We start from the raw sequence: 16187 nt of genomic DNA, 5'->3' as shown, positions 1-16187 counted from the left end.
ACTTGGCAGAGGGAAGGGCATCAAGGCTTGGTGACTTGATGCTAAAATCAGCATTGACAATGGGCAGACTTGATCAAGTAGGGGCGACTTGACAAGAACAATCAACTGTGACTGTAGGCGGCGTGCGGCAAACAAGTTCGTGGCAATGTCAAGGAAATTTATAGCACAACGCAGCTGGATATAATGGCGTTGAGCTTGGCGCAATGCAGCTGGATATAATGGCATTGATCCGTTCCAAGGCTAGACACGAAATTGGGCAGCAGCTGGTCAAAAAAATGCGCACATGGGGTGCACATGATGCAGTTGGGCAGTTACAACCCAAGTCCAGGAGTTGCTGATTAAATGGCTGAGTCTTTGCACGTTTTTGGGGCATGTTAGAGACATGTTCCCCACGTTTTGATCATGGGGATCATTTCCTATCAGTTGGGGGATGTCAACTGAACATAGGAGACTCTTTGGGGCTGACTACACTATATATATGTGTGTTAGTAGCCTTAAAAACGGGCTAAGTACCTAGGGAGGGAAATGTCTGAAAAATAGGCATAGGGTTGTCTATCTTAGGGCTTGAGCATGGCAAATTATGTGCCATTGCCTTGCCAAACGAGTGGCAGCACGAGTAGCCTTAGGCAGGGGCTTTTATAGGGCGGATTCGTGCAAGTGTAGGCCATTTTTGTGAGTTGGTGCCTGCCAAGGGTGGCAGCACCTTGCCTAACTCGAGATTTTCCTTTGTAATTGAGTTATTATAAAAGGTTGGGAAGGGGTTCCCGTAAATCTGTGTTGTCTTTGTTTATTCTTGTTGCCTTTAAATTATTCTAAGTGTTGAACCTCGGAACCGAACGAAAATTGGGTAAGGCTGAGGTCAAGTGGGGACTTGACTGCCGCACATCGGACAGCATTTTCGGCGGACAGAAAACGCCCGTGTGACAACTAGTATCGTAGCACAAGCAGCCAAACGTCTTAAACAAATAAGTCGGCAGCCCCTTAAACTTGTATCTGCTTTTCACTTTACCACTTATTTTTTAGTTCATTCAATATAGCCACTTCTTTTTTTTCTTTTTCTTCTTTTTTTGCTTAAAGAGAGATGTTATATATGTGTATGCGGTAAAATCGGAGGGTCTAATTTTTCGTTATTGCGATGCCTCGTAAGCACGTTTCACAGGTTCGAGACTATGGTCGAGGTTCACCCCCGAGGGCTATCGACGCTCGACCTCGGGGTAGTGCGGACCAACGGCTATGATGAAAAAGTGGGGAGTTCCCAAGGTGCATAACTAGAGTTGACAAAGTCTAGTGAGCTAAGTTCAGACCCGAATCATGGCATCAACTAGTTGTCCCATCTCCATAGCTTTATAATAAATGTATTTGTACTATGTTGAGGTTCCCCCTCATATATAAAGGGGATCCTTGTCATTTTGCAGAGGACCTATTGCTCAATACTAAATACACAAGAACATTCTCTTTGCTCTCTAACATATTCTCTTGATCTCATTGCTTCCATTTATTGCTTATATTTATTGTGTTCTACTTATTGTTCATCATTTATTGCTTATCATTGATCATAAAGAGCCGTCACTTTAGCTCTCATAATTGTTAGTCTTTCCTCAATCGCCCTAAGCTGACCTTCAAACTCGACCTCGAGGCCTCGTATACGGCAGCCCGAGGCTCCGACCTCCATCCGCTCAGTTTGATTATCACATCGTTTTCTAGCTATAATCTTTCTTTGTAGTATCTTACTTTAGCATCCACTGCCTAACAACCAGTATAAAAATAGATCATGTATTTTTAGAACCACAAAATCAAATTTAATTGTAATTACCATTTTCACGGTAAACAGTTTGGCGCCCACCGTGGGGCTAAAAATAATAGTGATTATTTTCTTGCTGGTTTAACTACGTAACGCAGGTTACCTTTCACACTTTTTTTGTCCAAGATCTTTGATTTCAGATCAAGATGCCTAAACCAGTAAATGTACCTGAAAATAACAACCTCAAAAACTATGGAAAGGGCGGTATGGTTATTCCCGGTATGGGTGTGCCACCGCAAAAACCCTGAGAGTATACCGGAACCGATTCCCAAGGGTACGACCTCGTGCGACGCCCAATACGTTAACGCCGGTCCTCACACTAACAAGGGAGCACGCCGAGAGATTCAGCGGGAAACTCGAAAAAATCCAACTTAGGTAAAAAGAGAGATTCCTTGGCATGTCGTTCATATGATTATCGGGGGGACCGACATTCCCTAAGGACCCGTGAACAAACAGATAAAAATATCTGCTGCAATAGAAGGGCCGATCCGAGACCGCATGACCGAAGACACCCTTGCATTCAGTGAGGAGGATCTCGAGACCTTGACAGAACCACACAATGACACACTGGTAATTTCATTTCTTTTAAGTAACATTCGAATTAAATGTGTGCTCGTGGATCCAGGTAGCTCGGCCAATGTAATCAGGTCAAAGGTAGTAGAACATCTTGGGTTGCTCGATCAGATCGTACCCGCCTCCCGGGTCCTCCATGGATTTAACATGGCCGGCGAAGTAGCGAAAGGGGAGATCGCCCTCCCGTTTGACATGTCAGGTACAGTTTAGAACACCAAGTTCCACATCATCGGCGGTGGCATGAGGTACAACGCATTGCTTGGCAGGCCGTGGATATACAGCATGAGGGTAGTACCGTCAACTCTACACCAGATGATGGAGTTTCCAACAAAGGATGGTATAACAATCGTATATGGAGAATAACATGCAACAAAAGAAATGTTCGCGATTTACCAGGAGGCGCCGAATCCTATACACTCTACCTCGGATGAGTCCGGGAGCGTATAGACCCCCGAGGATGATGAAGAAGGTTTCCTCGCTCCTCGAACTTTCGTTGCCCCCGAAGAGTCGGATGCAACAAAATCGATAATTGAAGAACTGGAGCAAGCTGTTTTGATCGAGCATCTCCAAGATCGGAAGGTATACCTGGGAACGGGATTAACCGCCGAACTCAGGAAAAACCTCATTTAATTCCTTATTAATAACATCAACTGTTTCGCTTGGTCCCACTTAGATATGACAAGAATCCCACCGGAAAGAACCACCCACCAATTAAGTGTCGACCCTAGGTTTAAACCGGTGAAGCAAAAAAGAAGACCCCGGTCCGAAGTAAAACACGCATTCATCAATGGCGAGGTAATGAAACTCCTTTAAATAAGGTCTATTAGAGAGGTAAAGTACCCCGAATGGCTGGCCAACGTAGTGGTAGTGCCCAAAAAAGGAAATAAGTTAAGAATTTGTGTAGATTACAAAGACTTAAATAAGGTGTGCCCCAAGGATTCGTTCCCATTGCCTAACATCGATCGTCTGATCTATGCCACAGCCGGCCACGAGACCCGCACCTTTCTCAACGCCTACTCGGGGTATAATATTCAGACAAACCCCGAAGATAGGGAAAAAACTTCATTCGTCATGAAGTATGGTACCTACTATTACAATGTGATGCCCTTCGGGATGAAAAATGCAGGGGCTACTTACCAACGTCTAGTTAATAAAATGTTTGAGCATCAAATAGGCAAATCCATGAAAGTTTATATTGATGACATGCTAGTTAAGTCCCTGCGTGCAGAGGACCATTTGACTCATTTGCAGGAAACATTCGACATCCTCAGGAGTTACAACATGAAGCTTAATCCCGAGAAATGTGCCTTCGGAGTAGGTTCAAACAAATTCTTAGGCTTCATGGTGTCGAATAGGGGAATCGAGATCAACCCCGACAAAATCAAGGCCATCAAAGAAATTACGGTGATAAATAATGTAAAGGTCGTGCAACGGCTGACAAGGCGAATAGCGGCTCTAGGCAGATTTATATCAAGATCATCAGACATGAGTCATAATTTTTCTCTTTGCTCAAAAAGAAAAACAACATCGAATGGACTCCAGAATGCCAGCACGCCTTAGAGGAATTGAAGCGATATCTGACTAGCCCGCCTTTGCTCCACACGCCAAAAGAGGATGAAATGTTGTATTTATACCTGGCCGTATCCGAGATAGCGGTAAGCGGTATGCTAGTTCGAGAAGAGCAAGGTATGCAATTCCCTGTTTATTATGTAAGTCAGACCCTAGGGGATGCCGAAACCAGGTATCCGCACCTAGAAAAATTAGCTCTTGCGTTAATAAGCGCATCGCAAAAATTGAAACCATATTTTCAATGACACCGTATTTGCGTTTTAACAACGTACCCTCTCCGAAGCATATTGCATAAGCCCGAACTATCGGGCCGATTGGCCGAATGGGCCATCAAACTCGGGGGGTATGATATCGAGTATCAACCCCGAACGACCATCAAGTCCCAGATTCTGGTGGACTTCATGGCCGACTTCTCGCCATCCCTCGTGCCCGAGGTAGAAAAGGAACTTTTACTAAAATCGGGCACATCTTCCGGGGTATGGACCATGTTCACTGAAGGCGCCATGAATGTGAGAGGATCCGGACTCGGTATAGTCCTGAAGCCGCCTACGGGTGGCATAATCAGGCAATCTATAAAAACTACAAGATTGACTAACAATGAAGTCGAGTATGAGGCTATGATTGCAGGTCTGGAATTGGCCAAAAGCCTGGGAGCTGAGATCGTCGAAGCAAAATGCGATTCACTCCTGGTAGCAAATCAAGTAAATGAGAGCTACGAGGTCCGAGAAGACATGATGCAAAGGTACTTGGACAAAATCCAAGTCACATTACCCTGTTTCAAAGAATGGACCCTGGTCCACATACCTCGAGAGCAGAATAGAGAGGCCGATGCCTTCGCAAACTTGGGATCATCTATTTAAGAAGATGACCTACTCTTTGGGGCTGTTATTCATATGTCCAAATTAGCGGTCGAGGAAGGTCATGCCGAGATTAATTGTACTAGCCTAACATGGGATTGGAGAAATATATATATATTGACTATCTGAAAGACGGAAAATTACCCACTGACCCAAAGGAATCGAGGGCCCTACGAACCAAAGCAGCCTGGTTCTCGCTCGACAAAAACGAGACTCTGTACAGAAGAACTTTCGATGGCCTCCTAGCAGTATGTCTGGGACCAGGAGACACGGATTATGTACTCCGAAAAATTCACGAGGGTACTTGCGGGAACCACTCCGGCGCCGATTCCTTAGTCTGAAAGGTGATCAGGGCAGGCTACTACTGGGACAACATGGAAAAAGACACTAAGAAATTCGTCCGAAAGTGCGACAAATGCCAGAGATTTGCCCCTATGATTCACCAACCCGGTGAACAACTACATTCGGTCTTATCGCCATGGCCGTTCATGAAATGGGGAATGGACATCGTCGGACCTCTACCAACGACACCAGATAAAGCTAAATTTATTTTATTTATGACTGACTATTTCTCAAAATGGGTGGAAGCGCGGGCCTTCAAAAAGATAAGAGAAAAAGAAGTCATTGACTTCATCTGGGGCCACATTATGTGCCGATTCGGGATTCCTTCCGAGATAACATGCGATAATGGGAGGCAGTTCATCGGAAGCAAGGTAACACAGTTCCTTGAGGATCACAAAATTAAGAGAATCTTATCGACGCCTACCACCCATGTGCAAATGGCCAGGCCGAGTCCACAAACAAAACCATCATCCAAAACTTAAAAAAGAAGTTAGAAAGCTAAGGGAAATGGAAAGAAATATTGCCCGAAGTGCTATGGGCATACCGAACAACTCCAAAATCAAGCATAGGGGAAACACCTTTCTCTCTAGTATATAGCTGAGGCTTTGATACCAGTGGAGGTCGGGGAGCCAAGCGCCAGATTCCGACACACCATTGAGAGCTCGAACAACGAGGCCATGACTACGGCCCTCGAACTATTGGATGAAAAGCAAAAAGCCTCGCTGGTCCGAATGGTCGCCCAAAAGCAAATGATCGAAAGGTATTATAACAGGAGAATAAACCTCCGACATCTCGGAGTCGGGGACTTGGTCCTAAGGAAAGTCACCCTCAACACCCGAAACCCTAATGAAGGAAAGCTAGGCCGAAATTGGGAAGGACCGTACTGCGTCCTCGGAGTAATTGGCAAAGGGTCCTACAAGCTCGGTACCATGGAAGGAGAACAACTTCCAAGAAATTGGAACATATCAATGCTGAAACGATACTACTGCTAAGGTGTTCGATGGAAGATTCTGAAACACCCTCGAGCTCGAGGACTTCAGGATCTTAAAAGCATGCATTGCACTCTTTTCCTTCGACCAGATTTTATCCTTAGAAGGGTTTTACCGGCAAGGTTTTTAATGAGGCAACACCTATCTGCTACTTAAGGAAGATTCAATAAGTATACAAGGCTTCCTTTTCAATCAACCTCGAATACTGGGGGGCATCCCCCCAGAAGGTCACTTACTAGGAGAAGCCAAGATGCGCTAAATGGAATCCTGATAGGAAAATGATGTACCTGGACAAACGGTCGAACGAACCATTTCCGTATAGAATAACCAGGCCTCTAACAGCGAAAACATGTATACTTGTACCAAGTAACCGAAGAGTACTTTCCATCAGAGCATTTCACGCTTCAAAAGAATCCGGTGTCTTTGCAAAAATGGCTACAAATCCAAAAACGTCCCGAACACTCGGGGACTGGCGTCAACAACTCAAAATAATGCGATCCCCGAGTCAGAGCTCCTAACTCGTAAGCCCCCAATGAGGCAACATCAAGATTACAAAACAGCTCCAAAGCCAAAAACGTCCCAAACACTCGGGGACTGGCATCGAAAACTCAAGGCCACATGACCTCCGGGTCGGAAACTCCAAAATCGCAAGCCCTCAATAAGGCAATACCAAGTTTACAATTAATGGCTCCCGAGCCGAGAAACCCTTGATGACTTGGGACTGCCGCCAATCGCCACCCCCATCGTCTTATCAAAATTCGAGGCCATAAGACCACATGCAGGTAGCCTCGGTCTCGTAAGACCTATATAAGGCAACAACAATATCTGTAAGACCTCAAGCAAGGCATGAACCACACTTGTACCAAGTGACAATATCTGTAAGACCTCAAGCAAGGCATGAACCACACTTGTACCAAGTAACAATATTTGTAAGACCTCAAGCAAGGCATGAACCATACTTGTACCAAGTATCCAAAACTGTAAGACCTCAAAGGCATGTAAAACTTGTAAGACCTTACTAAAGGCATAAACCTGATCTCAAAGTTAAGGCTATATATTGAACTTGTAAGACCCCTAAAAAGTCATATCCTCGATATAGACGCTGAAACTACTTCGCTCAGGACTGAAAGGCTCCGGCTAACCCGACTCGGGGATGCCCGACTGTCGCTATAAAATCACAGGCCTTCAATTACTTCGAATATACTTCGAAAAGAACCGGTTAAACAGGCTACCCTAGACATAGGAAAAAGAGCTTTGACCATGTTAGCTCCTAAATATAGGCTTTGAGATACTCAGCCACCGAGCCAAACCTCTCGAGGTGCTCGATCATCGCCATATAACGACTCACAATCGAGGTTTCCATCGAACCATCAAAGAATTAGGAAAACACAATTTCGAAAAGTCCTTAACGAGGGAAAAATAAAGCCTATAAGAGGTCGTACCGACCCAACGCGTAAGAGCCACTATCGCCAACCCACACAAGAGGTTATATCGACCCCACGCGCAAGAGCCTAAGGGCCAGCCTTAAAATTCGAAAACTTGAGGGTCAAATGAGCTCGAGTCGAAACCCGACTCGGAGATTGAACCCAAAATAGTTAACTAAATATGCCTAAGAGCAAAAGCGTAAGATCCACCGTCACCAGCACTAAAATCGAAGGTTGCACCAACCAAAAGCGTAAGAGTCACTGTCGCCAATGCTAAAATCGAAGGTTGCACCGACCAAACACATAAGAGCCAGTGTCGCTAGTGCTAAAACTGAAGGTCACACCGACCCAATACGTAAGAGCCACTGTCGCTAGCGCTAAAATCGAAGGTCGCACTAACCCAATACGTAAGAGCCACTATCGCCAGCGCTAAAATCGAAGGTCACAGCGACCCAACATATAAAAGCCAGGTCTAACCCCAGAACACTCCAGATTTGATTTTCGATCGTTACGAGTCGCTCAGCAATAGCAAAACCCGAGGGTCTAACCCAAGGTCTAAGATCTCAGATCGATTATAAAAAACATCACACATTATTCCCAAAAGGCAAAGGAGAAAAGAAGTGATAGAAAATGAAAATCCTTTTATACATATTGCTCGTAGAGGTACGTTTACAAGGCTTTTTTTAAAAAAAAACCCTTACAAGGAAGGAGCCAAACAGAACCCTAATCTATCATCGAGCCTATATCTTTGACGGCTCCATCGGAGGTTGTGCCCCAACGGTTTCGGCTATAGTCCCAGGACCTTCAATGGCCTCTTTCCCTCTAGGGATTCTGTCTTCATTCTCATTGTCTTCTAAGCCCCTACTCGGCACACCTCCAGAAGCAAACATGGCAACAACTTTCTTCTCTAAGGTCTTCACCCTCTAGAGCTCGGCAGACAAATTGATACCCCCATGTGTATGTCCTCGAGAGTCCGCCTCCAAGATTCTAACCGAGCATGCTCCACAACTCGAGTCAATTTCAGTTCGGCCTCCTTATGCACTCTCCCAATTTGAGCTTTTATTACAACAACATCCTCTTTGTGCAAAGATATAAGTGCCTCAGCTTCAATTTTGACCCCGGATAGTGCAGCAACTAATTGAATGAAGACCTCTATATTTGTCACTATCCGCCCTCGCATCATGAAGTTGATTCCTGACTAAGGCCATCTTTTCCTAGAGGTATCCCTCTTAGAGGTTATCTCTCTCATGTGCTATTTGAGTTCGAGCACTTCGGAGTCTCTGGCTCGGAGCTCCTCCCTCAGCAGGGCACCTTCCTTCTCAAACTGCATGAATCAGATCCAAGATGTTAAAACACTGGGACCTGTCAAACATTCAGACAATAGCAAACGGAAATTAGGTAAACTGTTCAACAAAATGAGCCTTCTCACGCTCATGATGGGTCACCTCAACCTGAAACCGGGCGAAGGTCTGATTATAAAGCGCCTTGGCCTTAAGCCATGAAAAAGAAAAGTTAGAAAGACAAAGATCAGGATGACATGTAGGATTTACAAAAACTACCTGCTCACAAAGCTTGCTCATCTCGCCGAAGATGAGTGAAGCATCGAGCTTGGGAATTCCCTCGGGAGCGGCTAAAGGCCTTTCAAATGCATCTTTGTCTCCGACAGGCACCCCCACATTGGAAGGTTCTTCATTCGGGGCATCTTGAATTCCCTTAGGAGGTAAGTTCGTTTCCTAAGGGGGAATCAGTCATGACAACAACACCAGCAGGGTCAATCAGGGCCATCTCTTGTCCCTGCAGGGTTCCATAACTGGGTTCCTCTGAATCACCTACCAAATGCGTCCCAGCTCGAGGGATATTTTGGACATCGGCCGACTCAAGGACATCACCCGATACTACCTCAGTGGCCTCTCCAGCTCGAAGTTGGACCGCGACGGCATCAAGCTCTAGCTCGGGAGCCACCATCTCTATGACATGAGGGTCGATCAGGTTTTCCCCTCCCTCAGATGCTATCAAGAACTTATTTCCCCTTTGCCTTCAACTCAGGGACTTCCGGCTACTTCTGTAGTTAGGGCTGCCGGGTCGGCCTTAGTTTCTTCCACCTTGGTCTTCTTGGATTTCGAAGGTTCATTCATGGTTCCTTTTTGTCTTTTCTTCCCTTCATCGGGTCCCGAGGGACCCTCTTCACCAAGAGATGTTCCATTCATCAAGGGGACCTCCCCTAGACCTACACGAATGCAAGAGGTAAGCATAGGGAGTAAGGACACTATCAGTAGCAATTCAGAATAAAAGGTACGATTGCAGTAGGAGTAAAGGCTCACCATGGTCCTTGGCTTCCCATCGAGCTTGGGACAGATCATGCCACACTCGCTCAGTGTATAGGCAAATCGAGTCCAGCCGGCCGACCCAGACCAAGAGGTCCGTGACCGCGCCAGGGTAAATTGCCACTGCTGCATTAGCAGAAGAAATTAAGCGAGTGGAAAGATGTACCTAAAAGGAAGCAAGGAAATTCTAGATAACGTGTCTACTTACGCTCCATGTTCCACCTTTCGGGGAACGACATCCTTTCCGCCAGGATCAGGTCTGAAGTCCTAACTTGGACAAAATGGCTCATCCACCCTCCATTCCTAACTTCTTCGATGCAAGCAAAAAGGGCCCTCGAAGCTCGGCAGTGGAGCTTAATTAGACCCCCACGGAAGAGACGGGGGCTGTACATCCTAATCAAGTGATCGAGAGTGAAGGGCATCTCCTCAATCATGCTCACGTAGTATCTGATCATATAGACAATGCACCAGAACGAAGGGTGAATTTGGCCGAGGGTCACTTGATACCATTGGCAGAATTCGAGAATCATGGGGTCTATTGGAGGCAAGGAGGGCCCTACTAACCCAAGGGTAAATGGGTAAGTATACACACTGAGAAAATTGGCTTTGTATGTCGTTATATCCTCATCCTGAGAAGGGATCTCCACAAGCACCGCATCCACTCAGCGACAATCAGTCCTCACAATTTCAACATCTGTTATTGAGCTAATATACTGAGACACAAGCTCAAGGCGCCCTGGCTTCGAAGAAGGTTTCTTGACCTTGAAACCGAAAGCCGTTGCAAAAGATCCTGGAACGCATTCCTCAACACGAGGAGGCACTACTGCTTTGCCTTTAGATAGAAGCAAAGAGGAAGAGGTCATGTTCTCCTAAGAAGCAGAGGCGGAAGTTTTTGCCATTCCTAAAAGATTTTAGAGGAGAAAGGGAATTGCGTTTCGAAGAAAAAACAAAAGTGAAGGTAGAAGGAATCTTTTTGGGGGCTTGGTGTATAGTGATTTATAAAGAATGAGAGAATAGGTACTTATAGAGGCCCCACACGCGCGTTGAAGGAGGCCAAAGGATAGCCAACCGTTGTAATCAATACAAAGGCTTTCAAGGGCTGTGTATATGCGATATTTTGGCACCTTATGACTGCCATCGTTACGGAAGTACCATAGGGGAAGGAATTCAAGGTCGTTTCTTATCATTTCCACTCTAAGAAATGCGGGGACTATCTGTATGCGGTAAAATCGGAGGGTCCAATTTTCCGTCATTGTGATGCCTCGTAAGCACGTTTCACAGGTTCGAGACTATGGTCGAGGTTCACCCCCGAGGGCAATCGACGCTCGACCTTGGGGCAGTACAGACCAATGACTATGATGAAAAAGTGGGGAGTTCCCAAGGTGCATGACTAGAGCTAACAAAGTCTAGTGAGCTAAGTTCAGACCCGAATCATGGCATCAACTAGTTGTCCTATCTACATATCTTTATAATAAATGTATTTGTACTATGTTGGGGTTCCCCCTCATATATAAAGGGGATCAATACTAAATACACAAGAACATTCTCTTTGCTCTCTAACATATTCTCTTGATCTCACTGCTTCCATTTATTGCTTACATTTATTGTGTTCTACTTATTGTTCATCATTTATTGCTTATCATTGATCATGAAGATCCGTCACTTTAGCTCTCATAACTGTTAGTCCTCCATCAATTTCCCTAAGCTGACCTCCAGACTCGACCTCGAGGCCTCGTATACTGCAGCCCGAGGCTCCGACCTCCAGTCGCTCGGTTCGATTATCACATCATTTTCTAGATATAATCTTGCTTTCTAGTCTCTTACTTTAGCATCCACTGCCTAACAACCAGCGTAAAAATGGATCACGTATTTTTAGAACCACAAAATCAAATTTAATAATAATTACCATTTTCACGGTAAATAATATGACTAGATAACAAAAGATAATACATCAGAGTCATTGCTAGGGTATTGTAGTAACCCCATAGTAGTAATGTTATGCAATATTGTATCTCTATTACAACCCACAAAAGTTCTAACCAATTCAGTTCTTAGGATGTCTGCCCAAAATATATCATTGACAAACATCGGAGGAACTAATAATATTCTAGACTTGTTCAAAAAGACTTCTTTTGTTGCCTCCTTGGCCAATGCATCAGCTACTCTGTTCTATTTCCGATAGGTGTGCTTCACTTCCACCCTGTCCATCATGTGCATTAGTGACCTGCATTCACAAATTAAGGGGTCATAAATAAGGCTTCCTTTTGTTAGCATATTGATAATTTCAGAAGAGTCAGTATTGATCTCAAGAGGAACCATGTTATTTTGTTCTGCGAGTTGTAGTCCCCTTAGGAGTGCCTGTAATTCTGCCATAGTGTTTGTTGTGTGGTGGATGTTATCCATGCACCCCATTATCCAGTCTCTATTGTAATTTCTAAATACCCCCCATGATCCTCCTACCCCTGGATTCTCTTTTGCTGCTCCATCCGTGTTTAGCTTATAGAAGCCTCTTCTTGGGGGCTCCCATTTTCTTACAATTTGATGTGTTATTTTGTTGGAGCCATTTGTTGTTAGCACAAAGTATTCAATAGCTTTGGAGATTGTGTTTGAGGAGTTGATGTGCTCTTTTTTATTATTGAATAAATTGTTGTTCTTGTTAGCCAAATGTACTAGAAGCAGAATGGAATGAGGTTGTCCCATATGATGTTGCTATTGAAAGGAAAATTCCTGACTGAGTTCCATATTGATGCCCATTGAATGCTGGAGTTTGCTTTGTACTGTCACTTGTAGATTTGGACATTATTTCATTCCAGAAGTGGACAGTATTAGGGCACTCAAAGAATATATGGTCAATAGTTTCATGGCTATTGTTATAGTAAGGACATTGGGGATCACAGTTGATCCCAATTCTATGGAGGTAGCTCTTAGTGGGAAGTCTCTTATAGGTGAGGAGCCAAATAAAATTCTTAATTTTGTTGGGAGCTTGTATCTCCCAGACCCATTTGAAGGAACTTTCCTCATTTGAATGAAGGTAAGTGTCACTCTTACTTAGGAAGGAGTAAGCAAAACTATTTGTGAATTGGCCATTTGGTGTCAAGTTCCATATGAGGTTGTCTTACTTTGTTGGAGCTTGGTAAATGAACACTAAGTTTAACAGATTCAGGATACTTGGGGGGAGAGCAATAAACAGTGAGGATGTGTCCCAAGTTCCTAGGTTGTGGATTGAGCTAACACCTTAGCATTGAGTTTGTTTTGGTTTAAGGACCCTCAATCAACTGTCTAATTGCTAGCTAATTGGGAATACATACATCATTTAAGAAACTGACCTTGTTTCCCTTGTGAACTACCCATCTGCTTGCTTTGCAGCAAGTATCCTAACCCCTTAGGATGCACTGCCAGGTTGCTATTTTTGGGTGTCTAGAATATCTGGAGGCTCTAACTATCCTAGCATTGTTGGTCATGTTGCAGTGCTTATGGATTAGAGCTCTTGCCCATAGACTGTTGGTATTTTTGTAAGTCTTCCAAAAAAGATTTGTGAGAGAAGCTTTGTTCTTAAGATTAGCCTTTTGAAGTCCTAAACCTCCATCAGCCTTTCTTTTTGTGACCACCTCCCACTTGATTAGGTAGAGCTTCTTCTTTTCAGGAGTGGTGCCCCAAAGAAAGTTCCTTTGTATTTTGTCAATCTGTTTGGTAACTTTAGTTTGCAGGTTGATGTACCACATGACATGGCTAGGAATGTTGTTTAAAGAAGTTTTGGCCAGCACAGTTCTGCCAGCCATGTTTAGGCAGCTTGTTTTCCAACCAGCCATCTTGGATTACATATTATCAACGATGAATTGAAAGTCTGCACTGGTTTGCTTTTTATGGAAAATGGGGAAACCAAGGTATTTTCTAAAGGAGGTGTGTTGGATGGACAGAGAGTTGGTAGGATTCTGTATGGAATCCTGTGGAGTGTTTGAGGAAAAGAGGACCCTTGACTTAGCAAGATTTATTTTCTGACCTGACTATTTATTGAAATTCTACATAATGGAAAGTATAGTGTTACAGTTCCTATCATTAGCTTTAGCAAAGAGCGTTAGGTCATTTGCGAAGAAAAGATAGGATATTTTAGGACCAGATCTGCTTATACTTATGGGTTGCCACTAATTATCCAGAACAGCCTTGTCAATTGATCTTGATAATCTTTCCACACACATTATGAAGAGGTAGGGAGACATTGGGTCTCCCTGCCTGATACCTCTTGAAGGTTTGAATGGTTCAGTTTTCCCACCATTGACAAGAATGGAGATGGGGGAGTAACTAAGGCAGGACATAATGAGTTTGGATAAACCTTGGGGAAGTTGAAAGCAGAAAGGGTATCTCTAATAAAGGACCATTCCATCCTATCAAAGGCCGTTTCTAGATCAATTTTGAGGATCATATTGCCATACTTCCCTTTCATTCTTCTAAAGTGAGTGATGTACTCTTGGACAATGATGGCATTATCACAGACTTTCCTATTGGAAAGAAAACTGGCTTGACTTGGCCCAATGATGTGAGGCAAGAAAGGTTTTATTCTATTCACTATGATTTTAGTGATGGACTTGTATACTGTGTTACACAGTCCAATTGGCCTAAAACTTTTTAACATTGAAGCTTGAGGGCATTTTAGGATTAGGCACAATAGTGTCTGGTTCATGGTTTCATCCATAAAACATGAAGAGAAACAATTCTTACAGAAGTCTGTGATAGAGTCACCAACTATATCCCAGTATTTTTGGTAAAAGAAGGGGTGGAGACCATCAGGGCCAGGAGATTTGAAAGGTTTGTGGGAGAAGATTGCCCTTTTTATCTCACTCAATTCAAGAGGTCTGTCTAAGAAAGCTCTTTGGGTTTCAGACAGAATGGGAGACATAGTGGAGTGGTTGGTGAAGGCCCTAGGGGATTGGGAGTGTGATGTGGTATATAGATCAATGAAGAAGCCCATTATGGCTGTTTGGATATCCTTCTAGTCATTGAGCCAATTTCCATTCTCTTCTTTAAGAGAGGCTTATGTTCCTTCTTCTGTTGAGGGTGGAGGTGTGAAAGAATCTAGTGCTAGCATCACCCTCGTTAAGCCAATTAATCCTAGATTTGAGCTTCGAATAATCCTCTTCGTTTTTTATGGTTAAGTTAAGCTCTCTAATCATATTAGCCTCAAGATTTAACAGGTAACTACTGAACTGGTAGTTAAGAGATCTATGGATTCCAGAAATTCTTGCTAGGATTCTTCTCTTTTGGTGGAAGATGTTTCCAAATATTTCCCGGTTCGAATTGGTGACCATTTTTTTGAAGGAATTAGTGGATTTGAGGAGGTTGGAATAATCTGAGAAAGCGCTATTGATGATGTTAGGAAAGGATGGGTGGCTAGCCCACATTGACTCAAACCTGAAAGGCCTTGGTAGGTTATTGTTTGGAGACCCTACCAGATTAATTTGAAGGGGGAAGTGGTTTGAGTAGGTCCTAGGGAGGTGTGGTACAGTTGCCTCAGGGTACTATTGAATCTAGCTTTCATTAGCGAAATATCTATCTATTCTTTCTAGAATAAGCGAGGTTCTATTATTGTACCTTTTATTAGACCAAGTATATTTACTCCCTTTGTAGCCTAGGTCTAGAAGTTTGCACTCATTTTATATAGTGCCAAAATAGATTGTTGCGGCTAAGGGTTATTGATAACTAGGGATTTTGACGCATTTTATATTCCTTCTTGCTTACCCTTTGATTATAAATTCATACAAAATAATCCCAAAAGGCGTATAAGTTGCGCTTGATTGCATGTTTGATCAACAAAGTGACAAGATGTCAAAGATCAGCTCAAAAGGAGTGAAACTTGCACAAGTACCAAAGACAAGACAAACTCAGAAAAAAACAGGCCTAGTGCGGCCGTACTGCACTTTGTGCAGTCCGCACTAGGGAGATTCAGAGAGTTGGTATTTCAGGCATTAAGGCAGTGTGGCTGCATAAGGTTTTGTGCGATCGCACTGAAGCCAATGTGGCTGCACTACCATTCTGTGCGGTCCGTAGAGCCAAGGTTCAGATAGGGTGAAGTTGGAGCTTTCAAGCCAGTGCGGTCCGCCATCCAGTGTGTGCGGACCGCACTAGAAGCCTCCGCGGCCATAGTCCATTCTGTGCGGTCCGTGGAGCCTGAGTTCAGAGAGTCAAGTTTTCAAGTTCAAGAGCCTAGTGCGGCCGCACACCATTTTGTGCGGTCCATACTAACCCCGCAGGGGCAATGTTGTCCACATTTTCCAGCTTAATATAAATAGATCCTTTTTTCCATTTTTAGGGCA

The sequence above is a fragment of the Nicotiana tabacum genome, chromosome 5 (assembly GCF_000715075.1).
Source record: "Nicotiana tabacum cultivar K326 chromosome 5, ASM71507v2, whole genome shotgun sequence".
NCBI lineage: Eukaryota > Viridiplantae > Streptophyta > Magnoliopsida > Solanales > Solanaceae > Nicotiana > Nicotiana tabacum.
The sequence above is the reverse complement of the archived record's forward strand: the minus strand, read 5'-3'. Positions refer to the sequence as shown.